Source organism: Scylla paramamosain, chromosome 15 (genome assembly GCF_035594125.1).
Source record: "Scylla paramamosain isolate STU-SP2022 chromosome 15, ASM3559412v1, whole genome shotgun sequence".
NCBI lineage: Eukaryota > Metazoa > Arthropoda > Malacostraca > Decapoda > Portunidae > Scylla > Scylla paramamosain.
In genome coordinates this window covers 10,298,512-10,306,011 of record NC_087165.1, presented here as the reverse complement: position 1 = coordinate 10,306,011, position 7,500 = coordinate 10,298,512, and the positions used below count along the sequence as shown (strand labels likewise).

General features: G+C 44.0%; 1 protein-coding gene across 10 annotated transcripts in view; it reads left to right on the top strand.

Moving 5' to 3' along the window:
* The window catches only part of LOC135107406 (probable 3',5'-cyclic phosphodiesterase pde-5), a 154,482-nt gene that overhangs the window by 44,675 nt on the left and 102,307 nt on the right, over positions 1 to 7,500 (top strand). For 2 of the 10 annotated variants that reach the window (XM_064017239.1, XM_064017234.1), the window contains exon 1: positions 4,077 to 4,270. The exons of 5 other annotated variants lie outside the window; for them this stretch is intronic. The gene's annotated coding sequence lies outside the window, so the exon portion shown is untranslated. Of the gene's footprint in view, positions 1 to 4,074; positions 4,271 to 4,314; positions 4,502 to 7,500 lie in introns of those variants that run through there. 3 more of the 10 variants (XM_064017238.1, XM_064017236.1, XM_064017237.1) reach the window with 3 other exon arrangements.

Below are 7,500 nucleotides of genomic sequence, written 5' to 3'. Positions count from 1 at the left end.
ATGTAGAGAAAATGATGTTAAGTTTGTTTAGGGTATAGAGCTTTTCAAGAGACTGTAGTACAAGAATGTTTAAAAATCTGTAGTTTATGGGAAAGTTCGTTTAGTAGTACAAGAGTTTGAAATGTTAATAAAAATCACAAAACGTTTGTTGTGATAACGTGTAGCAGAATCATGTGGTGGGGAAATCCGTGACACACATCTTTCTCTTTAACACGTAGTACATGCATGAATGCACACACACACACACACACACACACACACACACACACACACACTAAACCAACTTTTCCTTGTGTGTCTTTAATTTCTCCGTGCGTTTTTTTCCTCCATGATCATTATCTTTTCCTCCTCGTCTTCTTACTCTCCTCCTCGTTCTCCATCTCCTTTACATTTGTCTCCTAGCATACATCACACTTGATGTTCTTATTTTTTTTTCCACACTCACTTTGGTTTTCTTCTGTCCTCTCCGTAACGTTTCCTCCATGCTTCCCACACATCTGTCCTTTCTATACTAGCGCCACGTCCATCCTCCACAATTCATAACTGTACTACGCAGCATAACATCCCCACGCAAAACAGGAAAACTCTTCTTTCATTTACCAGAAAATCTAGAGCTCATAGTTTTCTCTTCCTGCGATTCTTAGGATGTTATCTCTCTTTGTCACTTCCAACGCGTCCTCTTTGTCTCGAACCCTGCTGTCAAGTGTTTTCCGACTGCCCCAGAAACGGATGCTACGAGAGCTTTTGTCCATCGGATCCGCCTCACGTATCACATATTTACATGAGCACTAATTTCCTGTCTCTCTCAGTGGATGGTTCTTCATTAACTTAAAGTCATGAAAATGATCTTACACGACATTTAAGAAGCTTATCTTTATCTGACATGAGTTTAATCAGTCGGGCAATTATGGGCAGAAGTATTGGAGTAAGATACCTCCAGGATCGCCCGGCTCCTACTCCTGTGCAATCAATGACAACTCGTCTGTGTCCCAAAATAAGTCGCCTTACTCCCGCAAGGTCTCCTCATTAATTAGGGGCGCACGGGTGGGTGGATGGAGAGAGGGAAAAAAAATATGTGACACTCCATCCGACCAAACTGGAAGTAACACTGACAAGACAACACGTACAAGGAATTGGTTTGGTGTCTTATTGTTTTTTTTTGGCAAGGTTCTCTGATGTTGTTGCTGCCGCGACTGATTATGTTATCATTGCTTTTGTTATCATTAATGTTGTTGTTGTTATTGTTATTATTGTTATTATTATTATTGTTATTGTTATTATTATTATTGTTATTATTATTATTATTATTATTATTATTATTATTATTATTATTATTATTATTATTATTATTATTATTATTATCATTATTGTTGTTGTTGTTGTTTTTGTTGTTGTTGTTGTTGTTGTTGTTGTTTTTTTGTTGTTGTTGTTGTTGTTGTTCCTGTTGTTGTTGTTACTACTTCTACTACTACTACTACTACTACTACTACTACTACTACTACTACTACCACTACTACTACTACTACCTCCACGACTACTACTACTACTACTACTACTACTACTTGTACTGCCGCTGCTGCTTCTAATGCTGATGCTGTTTCTAATGCTGATGCTGCTGCTGCTGCTATCATTACTAGCTACTACTATTACTACTACTACTACTACTGCTACTGTCACTACCACCTCTTAACTTGGTAATAACACGTCTCTTCCAGCCCCTACAAAAATTATTTATCTATTTATTTATTTACTCATTAATTTATTTACTTATTTATTTTACTTTTCCACTCTCTCCACTTCACCTTCAGTCTTCCATCACTTTCACTAGTAAAGCCAAGAATGCCAAACTTCTGAATTTCCTCCTTCTTTCCCCCGAACTCTTTCAACACAGGAGCATCAAGTCATCTCTGGAAACTCATGGATTTTTTTTTCTACTTACGTATTAGGAGCACACGATTAAGCGAGTTTTTTTTTTTTCTGTTTTGTCTGTGTTTGGTATCACATGGCCAGTTTCCAGATAAAGCAACAATGATAGCAGCAACAGCAACGGCATCACCACCACCAAGACTACCACTACCACCACTACTATCGCCGCCGCCGCTGCCAACAACAACAACAACAACAACAAAAATAAAAACAACAACAATAGAAATATCAATAATGGTAACAATAATAATAACAACAACAACAGCAACAACAATATACTGGATGACACCAATGAAGATTAACTGCATAAAGAAAACACGAAAAAATATGAAATAAAATAAAAAAAACATACTCAAAGTTCATAAAAAAAAAACAAAATATAGTCCAAACGTTCCTTCCCTCTTTCTTGGCGTCTCGCGGAAGGCACGGAAGGTTCGGGGAAGGCGTCACAATGGCAGTGGTTGACTTACGCCACGCTGACGCCACACCTGGAATACCAAGAATTGTATTGCCACATGATTACGAAACTTTCCAGGGACGGGAATGTGGCTTGGAATGAAAACTAGGTGCTCTCTCTCTCTCTCTCTCTCTCTCTCTCTCTCTCTCTCTCTCTCTCTCTGTGTGTGTGTGTATGTGTGTGTTTGTGTGTTATTATATCTTACACATCCTCTGCTTCGTTTTCTTCATTATTCATCCTTTAGTTTCCGTTCTCTTTCTCTTTCCTCTCGTCCTGACTCCTTTACACACGCACGCACACACATCCTCTCTACCGACAACTGTTCTACTGGAAAGCATCAGGAGCAGGCGACATGACACTGCGGCCGTCGCTTCAAATATACCTACTCGCTGCCACGAAAGAGAGGAACGAAAGAAGGTCACCAACTAAACCTCCAGAATCGAGCCTTGCATGCCGACCTACCTAAGGCTCCAGTAACAAGGCCTACAAGTTCTATAGGCCCACCACATAAAAAAAAAAAACGTAAAAAAAAAAGAACCCATTTCCTCTCGTTGCTTCATTGTCACTTTCTTTTTTCTTTATCAAGGGAAGCGCGAAGGATCCATCCATTTAAGACGAACACAAAAGGCGACCACTAATTCTGTCCTTCCGGGTCGTTTTACTCGTACCGCAGCGCCTGTTACCGGGAGCGAGGAAGAGGAGGACAAAGAGAGGAAGTAGTGACAGTCGACAGGTGGAGAGGCACTAAATAGCAGCATCAAAAAGAGGACGTAGTGATAAACATTCCTAAAGAACAGGAAGGAATGAGGAAGGAAAGAAGGAAGGGAGGGATGAAGAGAGGAAGCGAAAGACTGAGAGAGAGAAACAGACACTCAAAGGCAAGTAAGGAGAGAGCGAAAAGAGAAGCTAAATGAGTAAAAATACTGTCTCACCTCTTCAGCAGTGACTACAAAAACAACATTATTGCGTCGTTTATTGCTGTACGCATTTAGGAAGCTGGCGGGGGAATCAAGGTTAGCAGGGATAGGGAGTGAGTCAGGGGGGCGTGAGGGGCAGGGAGGGCTTGGCAGGGGTAACAGGGAGTAGGGCAGCCACGGTGGAGGGGTGAAGGGGGACGCAGGAAGGCAAAGAGAGAGTGGGAGGAAGAGGAGGAAGAGGGGAAGAAATGGGAGGAGTTTTAATAGGTGCCAGAGAGGTGCGAGGGAGGGGATGGAGGCACGGAGGCGGGGGAGAATTAGCAATGCGTGGAGGAGGAAGGGAGGTTAAGGGCGTTGCAAAGGTGTGGAGGGAGGGAGGGAGGGAGGGAGGGAGGGAGGGAGGGAGGGAGGGAGGGAGTGAGGGAAGAGATGGAGGAAGGGGGAGTTGTAGTTTTAACAGGCCATTTGTCAATCATAGAAATACCATATTGAGTTATGTTTGCTGGCAGAGGACACGTGGTGGTACAACACACACACACACACACACACACACACACACACACCACGGCATAAATTTGAAAAAGTACAACAATGGTATTAGAAACACAATTGAATATGAGAAGAATAGCAGTATGTTGCATGGAAAAATTTGCATTGAAATTAACACACACACACACACACACACACACACACACACACACACCTGAGAGAGAGAGAGAGAGAGAGAGATAAGAAATGGGAGAGAGTGCGAGAGAAGAGACGGGGGAGAATTTCGTTAGCTGGTATCTCCCTACCCCCCTTCCTCCCTCTCTCCCTCTTTCTCCCTCGCTCTGTCCCTCCGCCACCGCTGCCACCCCCACCACCACCGCCACCACGACCACCACCATCACCACCCAGCACAAAACACCCCAAGGTCAGCAGCTCGTCCCGTCAGTGTTGTGGGCACCTCCCTCGAGTGCACCCGTGTGCCGTAAGCTTCTCCAGCACACTTGTCGTCTGCGTCTCTCTCTCTCTCTCTCTCTCTCTCTCTCTCTCTCTCTCTGTTCGTTACTTCACCGTCAACTACTAAAAGACTAACTCGGTGAACTTCGTGGCCGAAAGTGGTTTTAATTCGTGCTGCGGGGAATAAGTGAAGAGTATTCAAACGTTGGACAAAAGCGGAGTGATTATTAGCGAGTGAGGTGGCGGTGATGGTGGTGCTGTGAGTATGTATGTGTGTGTATGTGTGTGTGTGTGGTGTGTGTGTGTGTGTTGTGTGTGTGTGTGTGTGTGTGTGTGTGTGTGTGTGCAGTGAGAAAATTCAATACGAAGAAAAAGCAAAGAAAGAAAAAAAAAAACAGAAAAGAAAACCAGCCAGACACAAGGAGAGAAACTGACAAAAAGAGAGGGAGAAGAAAAAAAAAAAAAAGAGAGAAGAGATAGAGAAAGAAAAAAAAACAGTAGAGAAGTGTTGACCTACCTATTGAAAAGCTAAACTGGTGTTATTGTGGCGTGCATGGTGACAGTGATGGTGTAGTTAAGAGGCGCGTGGTGGTGCAGGGAAGGTACACAAGTCACCACCACGAGGTTAGGGACTTGACCTTGAAATCACATGGCAGGGTTTGTTGGGGCGAAGTTACAGCGTTGGCCTCATGGGTAAGGAGGAGGAGGAGAAGGAGGAGGAGGAGGAGGAGGAGGAGGAGAAGGGAGAGAAAGAGAAGGAGAAGGAGGGAGGAGGAGGAGGAGGAGGAGGAGGAGGAGGAGGAGGAGGAGGAGACAGTAGTCGTGGTGGTGACTCTAGTGACCTTTAAAACACCATATCAGCCCATCAACACACACACACACACACACACACACACACACACACACACACACAATTCAGTATGCGTCTGCTATTATAACTACAGTGTGTGTGTGTGTGTGTGTGTGTGTGTGTGTGTATGTGTGTGTGTGACAGTGACAGTTCATGTGCGCACGCATGTACGCGTCATCTCACACTGAGCCAAGAATGTGTCCGTGGCAGTACTGGTGGTGATGGAGAGAGAGGGAGAGACAAGAGAGAGACAGAGGTGGGAGAGCTTGTGAGAGAGAGAGAGAGAGAGAGAGAGAGAGAGAGAGAGAGAGAGAAGAGAGAGAGAGAGAGAGAGAGAGAGAGAGGAGGAGAGAGAGAGAGAGCTGTGGCGGCAAGCATACTACATAACCTTCCTGATATCACGTAACCCAACGAGGCAAGAAAAAAAAAAAAAAAACACGGAGAGAGACAATCACAAAAAACAGACGAAAACAAGACACTGCAATGAGCAAGTAAACAAACACTACACTAGAGAGAGAGAGAGAGAGAGAGAGAGAGAGAGAGAGAGAGAGAGAGAGAGAGAGAGAGAGAGAGAGAGAGAGAGAGAGAGAGAGAGAGAGAGAGGCAATAAAACACTAGACACACACAAAAAACACCACGAACAACAACAGCAACAACAACAACAACAAAAAGACGCAAGTATATTTGCTTACTCGTGTCATTTTCACGGCCACCATCACTTCCCAATTCCTTCTTCCCCTTCCACGTTCGTTCGTCGCTAAGCTAACGGGACACTGAAGAAACGACACGAGGAAGCAATGCGTACATCTTTTACACACGCAAACACACACACACACATACACACACACACACACACACACACACACACACACATATACAAACACACACACACACACACAAACACACACCGCAGCACAGTTTCCTGGTTTGGTGTGTGTGTGTGTGTGTGTGTGTGTGTGTGTGTGTGTGTGTGTGTGTGTGTGTGAAGGTGAGGAGAAGGGGGAGAGGTTCTCTATTGTGCTTCCACGGTACTGTCCTTGATTCCAGTGGTGACTCTTCTATTATATCCGAGAGAGAGAGAGAGAGAGAGAGAGAGAGAGAGAGAGAGAGAGAGAGAGAGAGAGAGAGAGAGAGAGAGAGAGAGAATATGATCCATGTTGAACCTTATTAAATTTAACCTTGAATTCATTATTGAGTAATACATAATGATAATGATGGTAGTAAAAATATAATAATAGTTGTTGTTGCAAGTGAATAAAAATTAATAATAAAAACACTATTAAATGTATTATTATTATTATTATTATTATTATTATTATTAGTGATAGTAGTAGTAGTAGTAGTAGTAGTAGTAGTAGCTATTGTTGTTGTTGCTGTTGTTGTTGTTGTTGTAAAGTTTTTTGTTGTGACAGAAGAATGAATAAAACTGGAAAAACTAGTATAAGCAGTAGTAGCACCAGCAGGATCAGCTTTGGCGGTGACAGTAGTAGTAGTCGTAGTAGTAGTAGTAGTAGTACCAATAGCAGCAGTAGAAATAGCAGTAGCAGTAGCAGTAGCAGTAGTAATAGCAGCAATATCAGCAAAATTCAAATATCACCAACAACAACAACAATATCACCACCACTATCAACACAAGGACAAATCTCAACACAAACCTGTCACACCGAGCATAATAACTAGAATACCCGCCCTGATAACCCGTGAGGCGCGTGTATCATATTGTTTTATCATTCATTTATGCCCGTGCTCGTGCGAGGCGGCCGCTGTGCTCACTGGTCTGGCCGGGGTCAACTCTCACCCTGCCGCCTCGAGGAAGAAGAACAGGACTCCGTTTTTTGCCTTTCAAAACTGCTCTTGCCTCCCTGCCTTCTGCACTCCTTAACACCACCACCACCACCACCACCACTACCACCACTACCACTGCCCACTGACTCCTCTGTGTCTCTCCTCCTCCTCCTCATCTTCCTTCTTCGTCTTTTCTTTTTCTATCTATATTGTGTACTGCCTTCTACCCTCCTTAACACTACAACCACCAGCACTACTACCCACTAACTCCTCCTCTTCCTCCTCTTCCTCCTCCTCCTTCTCCTCTCCTCTTTCGTTTCTTCTCATCTGCTCTCTTCCTCCTCCTGTCTCTCCTTCCTCTTCTTCTCATGATTCCTGCCTTCCACACTCCTTTACCACCACCACCACTACCCACTAACTCCTCCTCCTCCTCTTCTCTTTCATCTCTCCCCGCCTCTTCCTCATCTTTCTCCTCCTATCTCTCTTTCTTCACCTCTTCTCTTCCTCATCTTCCTCCTTCCTCTTGTTCTCATGAGTCTTGCCTTCTACACCATCACCACTACCACAACTACTCACTAACTCCTCCGCCTTCGACCCTTCTCCTTCTCCTCCTCTCCTCTTCC